General features: G+C 38.5%; 1 long non-coding RNA gene across 1 annotated transcript in view; it reads right to left on the bottom strand.

Annotated features, from left to right (window-relative positions):
* Positions 1-11633: 11633 nt before the first annotated feature.
* The window catches only part of LOC146319284 (uncharacterized), a 91030-nt gene continuing 86320 nt past the window's right edge, over positions 11634-16343 (bottom strand). The window contains exon 3 of the long non-coding RNA XR_014771538.1: positions 11634-11849. This is a non-coding gene — a long non-coding RNA (uncharacterized LOC146319284). The remainder of the gene's footprint in view (positions 11850-16343) is intronic.

Genomic DNA, 16343 nt, shown 5'->3' with positions numbered 1-16343 from the left:
TACCCATCCAGCAGTTTTGTTGCCTTTATTGAGCCTCACAGATCAGCTAGATTAGACCTTTAGTTCCAATAATTTAGAGGTCCATTTTACAGGAGACAAGGAAGTCAATACCACAGACAAAGAGTAACACCTCACTGACTCCCTGTTAATGTTCTTCTTGTCTAAACTCTAGCAAATGCAAATATACACCAGTGTGTATATAATAACATAACAGTCCCTGTCAGTTCTCAGTAATGCCAAAGATATGTAGAAACAAAGCAGCAAAAAAGCTAAAGTGATAATTGCATCTGTTTCTGAGTATTGCTAAATGTGAGCACGACTTCTTTTTCCATTAATGTGCTGTCAGAGGAGTTGTCTGTGTGCATATGTCAGAATTTGTTTGTACAGCACACTTGTGCATGGATGAATGAATGTTTCCAATTACAGTTACAAAGTGTATATATGCGCACACACACACACACACACACACACACAAAGCCTCCTGCTCTCTGAAGCAGACTCCAGCGCGGCTGTCTGGCATTCCTCTCTATTGACAGTTGACAGCTTTAAGCCGACATGAAGTGTGGATTTCACTGCTGCCGTGTAATTGACATCCTGTTGCTTGTCAGCCTCTTTTCTTTTTCTACTGCTCCTTCGATCAGAACACCGGTGCCTCTTTCTCACACCAACAATACAGGTCACATGATGAGGCCTGGGAAGATTATTCAGTTGTTTTTTGAATGCGGACGTTTGACTTTTATGTGCGTTTGTGCGCCTGAGAAGTGAAACACGATCCATCTCTCAGATTGACAACTCATAGCATGGTCTCAATATAATTTTTTGATGGTTACATGGACACACAGGCAGGACAGATGTTGACACGAACACTGAAGAAAACAGAAGAGCGAAAAATATTGTATGACACGGAAATTGCTGATGGGGTAAAGTCCAGTTTTGGTTCTAATAAGTATTGAATAAAGATTGTCTGGTAGTCGTGCATTTTAGGACAGCTAGAAACCTATCCGTGGAACCATACAACCTCAAGACTGCTTGAACCATAACAATAAAAACAAGAGTATTTTCTTAAACATTACAACACACAAGCCAGAAATGAGGAACACGAAATCAGTGTTGGTGAACCGAGTCCTGGATGATCTGGTTCTAACAGTGAGTCTGGTTTAATACAACAGCAAACACTCCTCAACAAGGACATAGAATTTTGTAGGGATGGAACACTTTTATAAGGGTTCCAAAACGGTTCTTACTGAAGGGCTGAGGTTCTACACAGAACCATTTCCTTCTGAGGAACCCTTTATTGAAGAAAGAGTTCATCAGGGACTCTTAATAAGACTAAGGTTGCCATAGAGTTTTTGGGGGATTGTTGAAATTCTTGATAAAACACTTCAAAGATGCTTAGCACCCTTAGAAGGCGGAAATGTTTTGAATAGGACCTTCAGCGACCCTCTGGGTTAAACCTTTCACAGAACCCTTTATGTTGGGTTCTAGGGAGAGCTCTCTGAAAGGGTTGCAAAAGGAGCCATTATAAAATAACAAAACACTGCTTTTATGGATCTTGTTACAACCTTTGTTTCTAAGAGTGTTGAGACATGTCCCTATCAATCTTCCAGCAACTATTGAATCGTACCTAGCAATAAATTTGATCAAAAAAATGCACCCCGCTTCATTTGCCTCACAGTGGTTTGGTCCACTGCCTACCTGAAACAACAGGTCTTGTTTCATCAGCCACTGTTTTTTTTTATTGACAATATATTTAATATGAATATGAATTATGAGTTCATACAACCACTGAATCTTTTGTGGCAAATGTACTTAGCTATCTCCGCCCCCTCAAGTCACACACATGCACAGTGTTGTCAACTTTTCAGACCCTCTTAGTGACTTTATTCCTAAAATGCAAGTAGTACAAATCTAGTGAGTCGGCAATACAACAGAGGAACAGCTGGTGGTTGCAGTGCAGCCAAATAACGCATGTTGTTTTCATAAAGAAGTCAGTCATTACTTCATGAAATATTTAAAAGTGATGAACACATTAAAGCAGCTCGGTCAGCACTAGCCTTGCAGACAAATACACTGTATTTCTCGTGAGTGGCTCACAACAGAAGCCACTCTGTGTTTTGCAAATTGAGTGCTAACAGTAGCAGGAAATGTTCAGTTTGCACCGACAGTAACTTAATACACTTCTGATCTCGTGTCAGGAGAGTGAACAGCAAACACTGACACTAATATAAATGAGATATCATTACAAACAGCAATGGCAATACATGTATCATGTAATTCCTGTGACTCCTCTGTGTGTGAAGGCAGTTTGAATCCGGTGCTGGAATGGCGGACCCCGCCACAAACAATGAAATACTACTTAGAGAGGTAACTGCAAAAAAAAAAAAAGGCAAAAAAAAATACAATAGCATACAAAATCTAACCAAAATGGTGTGACAAAGATCTGTCTCTTATAAAATATTTTAATTGTACAGACAGGTAGCCCAGTGTCTGTACCACACAGCTGGACCCTATAACACTGATGGTTCTGGATCACTAAACCTTTTTTTGAGGGTGAGACAACATCACAAAGTGTGTATAATATGTAAATCCACATACTTTATGTCCAATAGTCAGACTGCTATGTTTGAATTTCCTGTTGGAATAAAGATTATTTAATTAAGCTCTGAGTTGAAATGTGCTTTTCTTTTTTTTTATTAAATCCAACATGTCACATCAGATCCCCGTAGCTACATAATTGGTAGTCAGTGTTGAGCAGCAAGGTGTCAGTTGCAAGTGCTCTATTGTCCCTAATGGACACTTTGGAAATGTCTCGCCGAGGACAAAAGACAGGACTTAAAAAGATCATCATGACTGGTCAAAGGCCTTGTAATTATATGGTATTAGTCAGCTTAGACAGATGTCAGGTCTGAATAATGAAGGGTGTTACAGTCTTACATGCTGTGACAACAGTGTCATTTCTACACATGGAAATGTTCATCTGTCTCACATACTGTTCTTACACAATACCTCTGTGAAGTGTCATCATGTCTGATGGCTTCAGTTCTCTAATTCCCTTTTCTGATATATATTGATAACGTTGATTTTGCAATATGATATGATGTGTGGAAAATGGTTTAAGGATTAAATAAATTGTGGCAAAGCTTATTTTGTATTTCAGTGTATACTGACAATAAAATTGTATAATATTCTGACATATTGTAAAATGACAGTATATATTGGGAGACAATATAAATGAAGGTCAATTATGTCATCTATAATGCAAAGTTGGCACTATTTGAGATTTTTTATGACAACTTGATATTAAAGACAACATAATCTGTCAATGTCTTTGTCATGATAGCTTGACATTATAAACTGAAGAAACAGTTTAGCATTTTGTGTTTATGTGACATTAAACTGTCATATGTGATTGGTTTTGACACAAGACATCATGAGACCATTATATGAATATTTTCCTTGACCCCAAGCAAAATCAATCTTATATACCAGATGGTTTGTTACACAGACCCATCTGGGAAGTTGCCCTTAACTGTTTGGAAAAGGGCAGGCACTTCAAAAGACACTGTAAAATAAAATAATAAAATATCAACTGCCTATCACGTCTAACACGGGCTAATTTCACCTAATTGGATCAGTCTGTCATCACACCTAAAACCACACCCGTAGCTGCCTGTAGTCCTTCCTAGGACGCTGACTGGCTGCGCTACTTTTGGTGCAGACACAAACGGATAACGTGGCGAGCCTGGCAAGACGGATTCTCACGTAAAAGTAAAATGGTAAATTTTGGCCTTATCATAAAGATGTCATTAAATGTTAGCGGGCCAGTGTGATGACAGAGTACAGTACCGAGTTGATTTAGAGAGTTACTTGATGTACAGATAGTAGTTTGTAGTTTATGTGTTGCTAAAGGGTTAAGGTTAATCGCTTTCTGCTGTTATCTGTAGCTGGCATTAGCTAGTTAGCTAAGTTAGCCATGGAGCTAGCTGCCTAATTGGCTGACTCTGCCATGGGGTGCCAGGAGTCAAACCTGGCAAGAAAACTACCTTGGTACTGTACTCCCTGTCAACTAGTCAATGTCAGTCCCAGAGAGACTCCCTCATGCTCATGACAGGTGTGGTGACATGGTTATGACAACGTAATGACAGTCTTATGCACAACCCCTCAAATAAGTTGCTGCCAATTATTCCAAGGGACATACATGAGGGGTTTACCAGTGCATTTTCTATTTTGAAAGGGGTCCTTGTCTGAGAAAAATTTGGGAACCTCTGATCTAGATGGCAAAGCTTTAAGGACGGATAAATTATATAAATGAAAAATAACTTCCCCTAAGGACCTTTCAGCAATCTAAACATCATCTTTTTTCCTCCTGTTTTCATACATTATTACCTTTTCAGAGCCGTCTTAAGGGTAGATCTCTCATAAAGATCCTCGTGTAGAGAACAAGTAACAAGTGCAAACAGCTTTATAAAACACAAGAACTATAAAGCTCTTGGTATGGAAACAAGAGAGTGAGAGAGAAGGGGGGAAAAAAACAGCTAATCCATGAACTAACCGCTGCTGAGATGGCAGGCTGAGCCTCAGGTATTTCATGCACTTCACAACTTCAAATTAAGAAGCAATTATATTCTCTCCTGGGTCATTACTAATCCTGCTGAGGTAATGGAGCCGCACCTACAGCCTTAATTGCAGGGATTACAACTGAAAAGGCACAATTTCTTTAACCGATGCTGTCAGAAACAAAATCTCGACAGGAAGAAAGGAAACTTTAATACCTCGTTTGCCAACACTGAGAAAACCGTGAGTGAAAGGAAACTATTTATAATCTCTCTTTGTCCTAATGCTTGTCTTTCAAGTTTTTTTTCTCCCTCTCTTTTACATTTTAAATTGTAGGTCGCTGGAGCTGAAACACCACCAAGAGATCACCAGAGATGAAAGGAATCACTGCTCCCACCAACACATGGATGTTTTTTCATGGCACTCATTGTTTTATGGCCCAAAACTGCAGAAACTCGCTTCAGGGATTCACTGTCAGACAACTTCTTCTTGTGTAGAGCAAAATAACCTCTGTGGCTACACAATGTTGGTGCAAGAGGTGGAAAGAGTGTTCATGTATCTTCACCCTGTGCATAAAACCACATAAGCTGAGGTTTCCTTAAATCTTAATCTAAGGATGCTTAGGAAAAACTGAGTTGCATTAAGGATTTCCTTAAGATGTTGTAAGGTAAAACCCTTGAAGTGTTTACACTTAGCTACTTACATATTCACCCATGTGTTTCTAGAGGGTCCTTAACAACCACTTTAAGGGACCCAGCAGTCTCTTAAAAGTGAAACCATTTGTGGAACATCAGACAATGGCTGAATGGCTGATGAGATGCATTTACTGTGACAGAGAAATCCACTGGACACTATGAGCGCTGCAAAAATGTTAGTGAGTATAGTGTGGATGCTACCACTAGCAGCTTTGAAGCTAGCTGGCCAAACGCTAACCTAACACTGTTGTTTTATTGAAAGTCTCCAGTTTTGTCAACTTTTCTCCTTTCTGTCATTATATTGCATTTCACAGCAGATTTGTCGCATTGATTTTGTGAGTTGCTTCTTGCCAGCCAGCTAACAACTGAAAATAATGCTGTCTAGTAAAATTAAAGAAGGATGTGAGTGAAGCGTGCACATAGAGACAGAACATATGTCAACCCTGCCCACACTGGAGGGGAAAACAATCCATGGCTCTGTATTGCATGAGGGTGCCTCTTGTCACTTTTTCATCTGCTAGCAAACAACAGAAAATTTTCTAATAGGTGCTACATGCTGGGATGCACTACCAATAACTTAAAGAACCCAGAATTAAGTTTTTATAAGCTGTCGAACAGAAAAAAAACAACTTTAAAATACGACCAAAGTGGATATAGACATGAGGCATCAGCAGAATGAATAGGAGAAGCCAAGATTACAGTTGTTAATTTGACCAGACCAACAAAAATTAAATAGTTGTTCATACTGAAGTATTTCACCTCTGGCCATTCAGCGGGATCATTTCTCACAAAAAGGCCAGGTAAGAAGAAGGGATACTGAGAATTTACTGAAAATATTGAGTTCGTCAGTTTAACTTTTCCTCTCTGGCAGACATATGGTGCTAAAATAATCTGTTGACATACTGAAATCTAATGTTTTTAGTGAGCTACAGTCATTTTGTTATCATTGACCTTTTTTCCAACCCAGTGGGCGTGGTTTTAAGGGTATGATGCATTGCGTTCTGTCTCTGCTATATTATGACAGTTGAATGCACCATAAACACTAAGTGAACCCCTCAGTTTAGTTATTTTAAGTCTGAAACTTATGCAACTGGACGCTGTACTTAACATAACTTCAGTTGTAATGTGTCCTTCATTACCCTCTAATAAAGTCTAATAAGTCTCTAGTACAGAGTCTAATACTGTGTAATAAAGAACATATTCTATTTTAATCTAATTTGATACAAAGTACAACTTGTTACATCTTATCATTATACTGCATAATAAAGTGTGACTCATTTCAGAGCCTGTACTTTTTCAATTTTACTTGAGTAAAAAGTTGAATCAGTACTTCTACTTTTACCATGTATTTTTTTTATACAAGTATCTATAGTTCTACTTTTTATCAGCTTTGGTTGGTGCATAGTGGGAACTGAAAAGCTGAAAGCTTCATAAAAGAGAGGCTGAGATTTGATGCAATGATTCCTGTGGGTTCAACTTTTAGTCCTCTGCAAACACAAGCCAATGAATTTCAAATACATCACTGTGACCACTCGGTCACAACAACTTGTTAAATCAAGTGAGACGGAGGAGATAAGAGAGTGGACAAAGAAGGAGGTGAGAGCTGGGGAGTGCGAGGGCACAGGAACATCTCCTCCCCATTAACCAGCATTAGCCCTGACCTTGTTAAAAGAGAAACATTCCCTCTTGTCACCACAATGTCTGCAGGGGGTGGAGAGTCAACCAAACCCAATTATCAAGCCTTTCTCTTGAATTATAGCCTGTCACATCCGAGTGCTTCTGAGTAGCCTGATTATTATTTCTTGTCTAATAATGTCCACTAAACAGAAATGGTGACACAAATAAAAATGATCACAGAGCTTTCGTCTTGAATGGAGACAAACAGGCTTGAGAAACTTGATGATTTTCTTAATGTACCAAGCATCAGAACAGTGTAAAAACAAAAGAGAAAAGAGAAAAAGAGAAAATTGCCACACACAGCTCACTGTGATAAAATTATGAAATACAGTTTTTGTTTTAATTTACTTTTCTTCTTTGAAAATGAAAGTGAATAATAGTTTATAATTTAATATTTTCAGTTTAAAACCATTTAGTCATCAGGCACCCAAATAATGACAAATAAGGTTCACATCTCACTGTGACCAATTTTAAAATACTATTTATTTTCGAGTTTGTAAAACTCAAAGATTCAAGTTCATGTGAAGAGGAAAAAATAAATTGTCTCAACTAAAGATTATAGGTTGGCAAAACTTTCTTTTTACAATGTAGTTAAAAATATAGTGCACTGCAGAATATTATGTCCAATGAACTGACAAAAAAATGTTAGCAGAGGTGTGGCTAAGTTCGTTTCACTCCTGTCATAACATGATTTGTTCCTGTTTGAACAGAATTAAAATTTGAAATATGGGTCGGATGAATAAATAATGCGCTCTGAGAGACAGAACATGGGTAGGTGTCAGTGTAATATGGGACTTTTGGTGCCATGCTTGGGTCAGCATGTTCCCGGACCTTTAAATCACCTGAGTGGTGGTGTAATTACGGCTCTCTGGGACGCCACTCAACCCTCTAATACCCAGGGGGCTCTACAGCGGCGCCACTTGTTGCGCAAGTATTCACAGAGAGGGAGCTGCAGGGAGGGAAACACTGAGAGAGGCGGAGGGAAGCGGCTGAGGGTGGAGGGGAGTTGGGATGCCCTTTGGCAAGTTCGAGGTTAATCTTCTAAACGTCGGCTGACAAAGCAATATTGCTGAGTGTGTGTGTGTGTGTGTGTGTGTGTGTGTGTGTGTGTGTGTGTGTGTGTGTGTGTAAAAGGGCAGGGGTGGGGAGCAGGGCTGCGGGAGAGAGGTTTAGGGTGGCAAAGTAAATGAGAGGGAGAAGCACTAAAATGAGGGAGTAACTACACTTCAGACAGTTTGCCCAAGATTTAAAATTTTGTTTTTTTCTTCAATCAAAACAAGTGGTTTTCTGAAAAATCCATGAAATGTTTACTGTTTAAGCAGAACTACAGTCCAAAGTCCCACATACACACCCATAGATGAAATGCCTCGCTAAGGGATGCTTCAGTTGGTGCTAAAATTATATTCTTTTATTTTCCCTCAGTGGTGCAATGTAACTAGTTACATTTACTCAAATACTTTTACTTTAATTGAGTATTTCCATCTTATGCAGCTTTCTACTTCTATCTCACTACAACTCGGAAGCCAGGCTTGGGGAGTAACAGAAAACAGAGTTATTACGATACAGAAATACGGAACTGTATTGCTTTGCATTAACTACAGACTAACATCAGGCTACACAGAGCATTTGCTAATGTTAGCAACACAGACCAACCACTAATGTTAGCAACACAGACCAACTGCTAACATTAGCTTCATAAACCAACTGCTAATGTTAGCTATACAGACAAAACACTAATGTTAGGTATGCATACCAATCACTAACATTAACTACAAAGACAAAATGCCAGCATGACAGCTTTAGCTACTAGTTATTTTTCTGATTACAGTGAATCATCTCCTTCCTATGCAGTCTCAAAGTAGCTAATGGGGGAGTTATTAAACAAACAAACAAACAAACAAACAAAACCAGGACAGTTTTCCTCACACCATGATAGAGATACGTGGTTCTCACAGCACAGCAGCGTTCCAAACAATGATGATCTTATAAAATCTGATAAAATAAAATCTGATATCACTGCTGCAGGTTAAACTACTCAAAGGAGTGTAACTCTGATATCAACCTGGGAGGGAGGCTGTAAGATCATTTTTCTCAGGATTCATATTAATGATACTTAATATGAATCCACAAACATTACATATAGTGGCAAAACAATTAGAGGGACCATTTACTGCACAATGAGTACTTCTACTTTTGATACTTTAAGAAGATTTTATGCATAATACTTTTATTTATATAAGGTTTTCATTGCAGGACCTTTAGATGGAGTATTTTAATGGCGTGGTATTAAGTAGAGGATCTGAATACGTTTTCCATCAGTGCTTTTTCTTTGGTTTAAGCTTAAGGATTTAGTTAACAATGTCTGGTTAGCTTCTTGAGCCTGCAGGCTACTGGAAGCTATGACATACTGTACTGAAGTACTTAAGTCGCTGCCAGAAAAGCTTTTTCTCCCAAACAGCCAATCCCACGTGAGCGTTTACCCAAACCATGATACAAATTCTAATAAGTGTTCCAACTGATACAAATTAGAGATAGAAACGTGACACTCATTGTCAGTTGCTGCAGTGAATTTAATTAACTCTGCTGATTTATGGGCTTGATATTTATGTGTAGTCATGTGATCGATATGTGCTCGCAGGCGAATGAGGGGATATTTGCAAATTTAACAAGGAGGGTTGCAGCCCAGACACGACATTTGGCGCCTTTTGCAGTAAATTATCCTCCGTCAGTGAGTGTGGATTTGTGTGCAAATGTCTGTTAGACTTCATATCAAAAGCGCCGTAAAGAGAACAATCCTGTGATAATGGATTATTTTTTAAGCCATCAAAAACGTTTTTTCCCCTTTCATGAGTGCTTGAGAATAATGCCCCGGTTTCATGATAATGAAAAGGCAACAGTCACTTTTGTTTTAGGTACGGTTGAAGTTCTCTACATTACAGATACAAAAGGAAATCCCGTCTCGTAATTTTTTTATTATGGTGTTAAGACTTTGTTCCTCATGGTGCCAACATATATTTAATGCCTGAGAGAGGAACTCGTACGGTAGCTGCCAGAGGAAATGTTAGGTTAGGTGAAAGCCGTCTATAATTGGAACAGCAAAAACTGATAATATATAAGCATCACTCTGTGTTTAACCAATGAATTTACTTGATTTTCACTCATGTGCCATGTAGAGCACATATAGGACTATTATTTTCCAAACAGGACTTTGAGTTTGAGTAAAGTGTGGGAAAAAAAACGGAGCAAAGATATAATTAGAAACAGATATCTGCTTTTTTACAGGTGTGACTGACTATAATTCATCAGGTATGGATCTAAATATCATGTGATTTATGGGGAAATCGCATATATTATAATTCCTATCTTGTAAGGGGTCCTTGACTTAGAAAGAAATTGAAAATGTTCTGTGTTCTATTCTGATTTAACTCCACGCAAACAGTGCAACACAAAGTTGCATTTTCATGGCTTGTACAAAATTATACTCATCACTATCAATTCATCTTTGCAGGATGAGGCAGCGCATGACTGTTTTCCATACAGTTAAGATAAAGCTTCAACTGGCGCCTAATATTTTATTAAAGGTTATTTCCAGATCTGTCTTCACACTGGGAAGGCTTTGAACATGCAGCCATGACAGATGAGTAGGTCGAAAGGATTTTCACCGGGCTGAAATGGTGAATCCAACAATTTGTGAAAGATCACATCCAAAACATTTGAAACCCTTCCAAATGCACCTAAAACAATCCTCTGGTAAATATCGAGATTTGTGTTTTGTTTTTAACAAAATTCATTACTACGTTGCATTTTCATAAAATGCTAAAACTCATGATATACAGATATAAATGCATTTAAACATGCAGGCTGAGGAGACAGTCATTAAGATATACCTGAGAAATGTGCACTGATTAATATGCAATAATATGTTACTCATCCAGTTGCAATGCAATTAAGTAATGTAGTGTGGAGCATTAAAATAATAAAAGTCTTATGCTTATTATGAGTTTAAGCCAGGTGAACGCCTCAACTAATCAGTTATCAACAATACTCCAGTGTATTACCAGAACATAAACCTTTGAATCGCTGCCAACATTTCAGATTTTTTCAGTGATTCAAATACCTCAGTCTGTTTGTTATTCTACTTATTGCCATCCATTAGCCCAGTTGGAAAAGCATCAGAGTCAGCCAGAGCTTTGTTGGTGAGATTAAAGAGATAGTTTGGATTATTTGATGTGGGGTTATATGAGGTGCTTATCTATAGTCTATGTATTACCCACAGTGGATTGTGGTTGCCAGTTTGGAGAAGCAGCAGAAGTCCTGGTGCAAGAGGCTACTGCTGTGGACAGCAGCAAAACATATTTGCACCACCTAAAAAAGGCCCATCTTAGGAGATGAATATCATTTAAAGCGTACACTATATTTAGAATATTTTCGCTGCTTTATCTCGCTGTCAGACAGCCATTTCTGATGGCAAGCATGATTTGGTCTGAAAACCAAGAGAACAATACCTGTCAATCACAGATGGTAGACAGACAAAGTTAGGTGACAAGTGTGGACCATTTAGCACCTAAAAAACAGACCAAAAACAGTGCTAAAGTGCTAAGTGTGAATATTGGACTAAGATTCACCAGGTGGCCAAGAAACACAACTCAAAAAGAATGACATGCCAAAGACAAAAAATAATTTATTGCACTATTAAAGACTCAAGATTGGCACCTTAACAATCTCACTGAGATAATATCATAATTATAATATGACATCCTCTCTTTCTGCTCCTGTTTCGTTGCACCCTCCAAACATTTAAGTCAGGCCGTCTGCTGATCTGTAGATAATTGTTGGCTGAAATACTCTCCAGGAAATGGAACGATCTACTCCAGATTACGAGACAAGAGCAAGGGGAGAGCAGGCAAGACGGACACAGACAAACTGGAGGACAGAGAAGGAGATACGAGAAGGAGATACTGATTGTACAGTTTATATACTAACACTATGTTGTACCAGCACAGATTAATTTAACCTAAGATTAGTTCTAATCAGAGTTTATCAAATCTAGATTAAAAGTGAAGAACATCTCTGTTGCACAATTAAACCTATTTCAGTTTAGTAAATCCAACTTTAATGATGTAAACTGAAACTAACAAGAGTTTAATAAATATGTAGACGCTTGTTTACCCAAATTAAATTAAATAAATGCATAAAAAAATGTACTTTAGTTCTGTTTGGACCTTGTAAGTGCAAAAGGCTAGCTAAAGCTACTATTTTTATATTGTTTACTGGCTAGCTAAAATGGCAACAAAATGTTATATCGTTTGCTTGCTAGCTAAAAAACACCATTATATTGTGTCTTAGCTAACAGAAAAGTTAGTCAAAAAAGTTTTAAAAAATTACCTAGCTAAAAAAAAAGTTATATTGTTTGCTATTCAGCTAAAAAAACAAACAAACAAACAAACAAACACATAAACAAACAAAAAACTAAATATTGTTTGCTTGCTAGCCAAAAAGGTAACAGAATGCTACACTGTTTGCTAGCTGGCTTGAAGGTTTAGAAAACATGACACTGTCGGCTAGATAGCTAAAACAGTTGGTTAGTCTAGTTACCCTTCTCGTGATGACTAAGCAGAGAATTATTTTGCATCCATTTTAAAAGTTAAACTTCCTGTAACTTTAATTGTAAGTTTAAACTGAATACTGGATCAAATTTCAAATTTCATTTTAAAGTTTTGGTGCAACAGAATTAAATTTAAGTTTTGAGTAAAAAATAAACAGAGGTTTGGTTTGAATTTAATCTTTCTTCATTTTAGGATAGTTTAAAAGTTTGGTGCAACATCATTAAAGTTAAACCACGGTTTAAAAATCAATCCGTGTTTGTGCAACCCTGCCTTAATGTGACTATTAGGCCTTTTGTGTTCACACAGTCTAACATCAGTTCCTAGATATCCAGGGCTAAAATCATCAACATTTGATTAAAGCAAGACGAGCACCACGTGTTGTTCATTGCACTTATTACATTGGTGTTTGTGTTGCACTTTAGTTCGTTCCTTACCTAATTGAACGGCAATTACTCATGATTCAATAGTACTTGAGAGGCACTTAAGACCTATTTGCTTGTAATTTCCCCTGTGGCTGTGTTCTCGTACAATGACTACATCTGCCAGCTTGACCCAGAGTTTGGAGAAGTGAGTGACATTGTTTGCCTTTGGAGTAATGGCTGTCATTATGGTGAATTACTACCCTATCCAAACACCCAAACATTCTGTAAAACCTCCCCACAGCGCTCTGTCTCTATCTTACTGGTGCTGGTGCCTTGTTACAATCAATTAAGCTGATTACAAGCACTATCTTCACCACTTCAAAGGAGGGCCATTACAGCGGGTCAGACTAACTGTCTCTTTAGTGTGCTGCCCTGTTGTTTGTCTCTGAGTAAAAGAAGCCTTAGATATGTTGCGCTTTAACATTTGAGGTGCTGAAATCTGTTAATAAAGACTGCAAACAGAGCAATTTTACCACGCTAGTTAAAGGATAAATGACAAATAATGATGGGAAGACAATTGGTGTCGTCTGTCCTCTTTCAAGTTAAAGGTCGACTCCTCGTCAGGGTCGGACGAAAGGTCAAATAATAAATGGAGGGACACAGAGTGAGGCAGCGAGACACCAAGTCTAGACGGCGTATTTAGAGACCCTCCCCGATTTGCTTTGTTCTCCGCCATGTCTACAGGTAATTACCTCAACAAACTACTGGGAGCCCTGTCAAATCTGAGTCAAGTGAGAGGTGAAATAGATGAAAAAAGTCAATGAAGTAAAAGAATTAATGAATTAATGTGTCCATGCAAATATGTGTGTGTTTGTGTGCGCCAGTGAGCTGTCATGCATGGATGAACATCAGGGTGACTGCTTCTAAAAATATCTGCAGCGGATTGTCGCCATGAAAACGAGAACATATTACCAACGATTATCTGTGAACACGTTCCAATGCTTTAAAAGTTAAACATAAATACAGCGGCCCTTTAGAGCGGGTCTCCAGCTTGAAATAGCAAGTGAGAGCGGTTGCTTTTTAAAATCCAAACAGCAAGTCAGGGGATGTGTGTGCAGGCATGTAACAATCAGTAATGGCAGGCTAAATATTAGTCCCATTACAGTATTTAGAGTATGAGTAATTTATTCACTATAACAGGCACAAAAAAATATAGTGGCAAACATATCCAAAAAATCGAGCAATATGAGACAATGATACTGTCTTTACAATCCTTTACAGTGATAGTGCAAGTACCATTAAATACTTTATAACAATACTATATTTTCAGTTTTGGAGAGTAGTGAACTGTGTAGTAATTTAAATTCATACCTATATAAGTAATAGAGCAGCAATAGTAGTGGAACAGCTTACTGCTGCATAAAAACACAACCATGAACAAAAAAAAGTGGAAAAAAAGACAATACATCAACAATGTTGTGTATATGGGTCAAGAACATAACGCAAAAAAAACTGTGGGAGGTGTTTTCTAAGATGGATTTACAAAAGCATGTGTTTAAAATATGATCAAATCTGTAGCTGCAGCTCAGTGGGTGGAGCCTGCGCCCCGTGTACCGAGGCTATCAGACCTCTGCAGCGGCCACCTCAAAACTGAGAGCCATTAAATGCTAGGCCAGGCTAGCCAGCAATATGTAACATTTGCATGTCCAAAAATGAGTGCTGTCCAAAACGTGAATTAGAGCCACAGACGGTATCTTAAATAGTTGTGATAATAGTTGTAATAGAAGTGAGTTGTTTCCTCCCCAGACTCGAGGAAGCTCAGGCAGGCTGCAGAAACGCAACAGGAGCGCAAGACGAGTGCAACACTGTGGTTTGACAATAACAAACAACGATGAGTCCTACACTGATTAGATGTTTGTAACTGTTAGTTGTCTGTTGATGTAAAGCTAAGCCTGTTATCCTGAAAACAAAAGTTTCAGTTCAATGACTGCCCTTCTCACTGCCTGCCAGACCCCACAAACATATTGCTCAATTTAACCGCTACAAACATCTACTCCTTCTAAAAGATTATTTATGATTTCTTATGACTCATAAACAGACACTCAGTCATTCAGTGAACATCCGGCATTAATTTTAACTTTAATAAATGTAACATGGGCAAACAATATCATAAGTTATGGGCCGGAATAGAAATTCCAAAAGAGGACGCTGCGCCTGTTGCATTGTTGTCAGAGAGGCGAGAATTTCAAGTAAATATTTTACAGATTTCTCCTTTAAAGTGTCATTTTTGAGAAAAATGTTTTGGTCAAGAATTCAGCAACATCATTATCTATAAATTACTAGAAAAGAACTTAATATGCTTGTTCCACTCTTAGTCTGCAGGGGGCAGAGCGAGGATATCCACTATTATTAACTGTGGAGCTGCTTTCTCTCCTCATGTATTATAGCTATAAGGTGAGGCAGATAAATTGGACAAGTATTTTGCTAATTGCCATCCTGCGGATCAGTCCAGCGGCAAGCTCCTGTTGCTCCCTTTCAAAGGGCGCACGCAGAGGTTTGTAACCTTTGACCCTGAAGGCGAAGAAAGGGTCACTGCAAAGGACCTCGGCGGCAGTTCTCACTCTACAGGGTCAGAACAAAGATCAGTGTGGCTGTGTGCTCTGGACTCTGTGTCAAATCCTACCTCTGTCCTTCACTGTCCCACTGTGACTGGTGTCTTTCTCATTAACCAGCAGCAAGTCTGAGTCCTCAGTCTTAAGTCTTGAGTTGGACATGAAGGACTTCATTAATAAAGAGCATCCTGATCGACAGTGGTGTCAAGTCACGCAGACTCCCAGTGATTCAGACCAGTCCTCTCAGAGGACATTCAGTCGTCCACTCAGCCAGCCAACGAGCCACCATATGCAGTAAACTCACCAGCCGACTAACCAGTGAGTCAGCCGGTTCGCTTCCCAACTGCTGACCTTTAAAACTATTACGACCAGCTTTGATGTTCCCTTTTCCTTGTTTTGGCAGAGTGGCTGATTTGTTTATTCAGTTAAGTGCTTTGTTCTTTATAACTCTATAAAAGAAGCTCTCACTACACACGGTAGTTAAATGCAAACACATACAGACTGAAACTCGAATCTCGGTGAAGACGAGTGGATTTTTGCTGTTAGAGGGTAAATTAAAGAAGAGGAGGGACACAATTAAGACAGTATGACAGAGCTGTTTCATGATCATTCATGATCAAAGGGATTCAAATTGAACATACATTTTATTCTATAAAGCATTTCCTGGTAGAGTTCAGATCTCTCTCAGGTCACGGTGAAGCACCTACTGCAATGACACCACAACAACCAGACACAACCAGCAGAGATTTGGAAGGTTTTGAATTATATATATTTTTTTTTTCAGTAAAGAAAGAAATCAATAAACTGAATGAGTCCAAACTTCTTCTTCACGTCCAT

The sequence above is a fragment of the Lutjanus erythropterus genome, chromosome 11, assembly GCF_056507025.1.
Source record: "Lutjanus erythropterus isolate fLutEry1 chromosome 11, fLutEry1.hap2, whole genome shotgun sequence".
NCBI classification, from domain to species: Eukaryota; Metazoa; Chordata; class Actinopteri; order Lutjaniformes; family Lutjanidae; genus Lutjanus; species Lutjanus erythropterus.
This window is presented reverse-complemented; position numbering and strand designations above follow the sequence as displayed.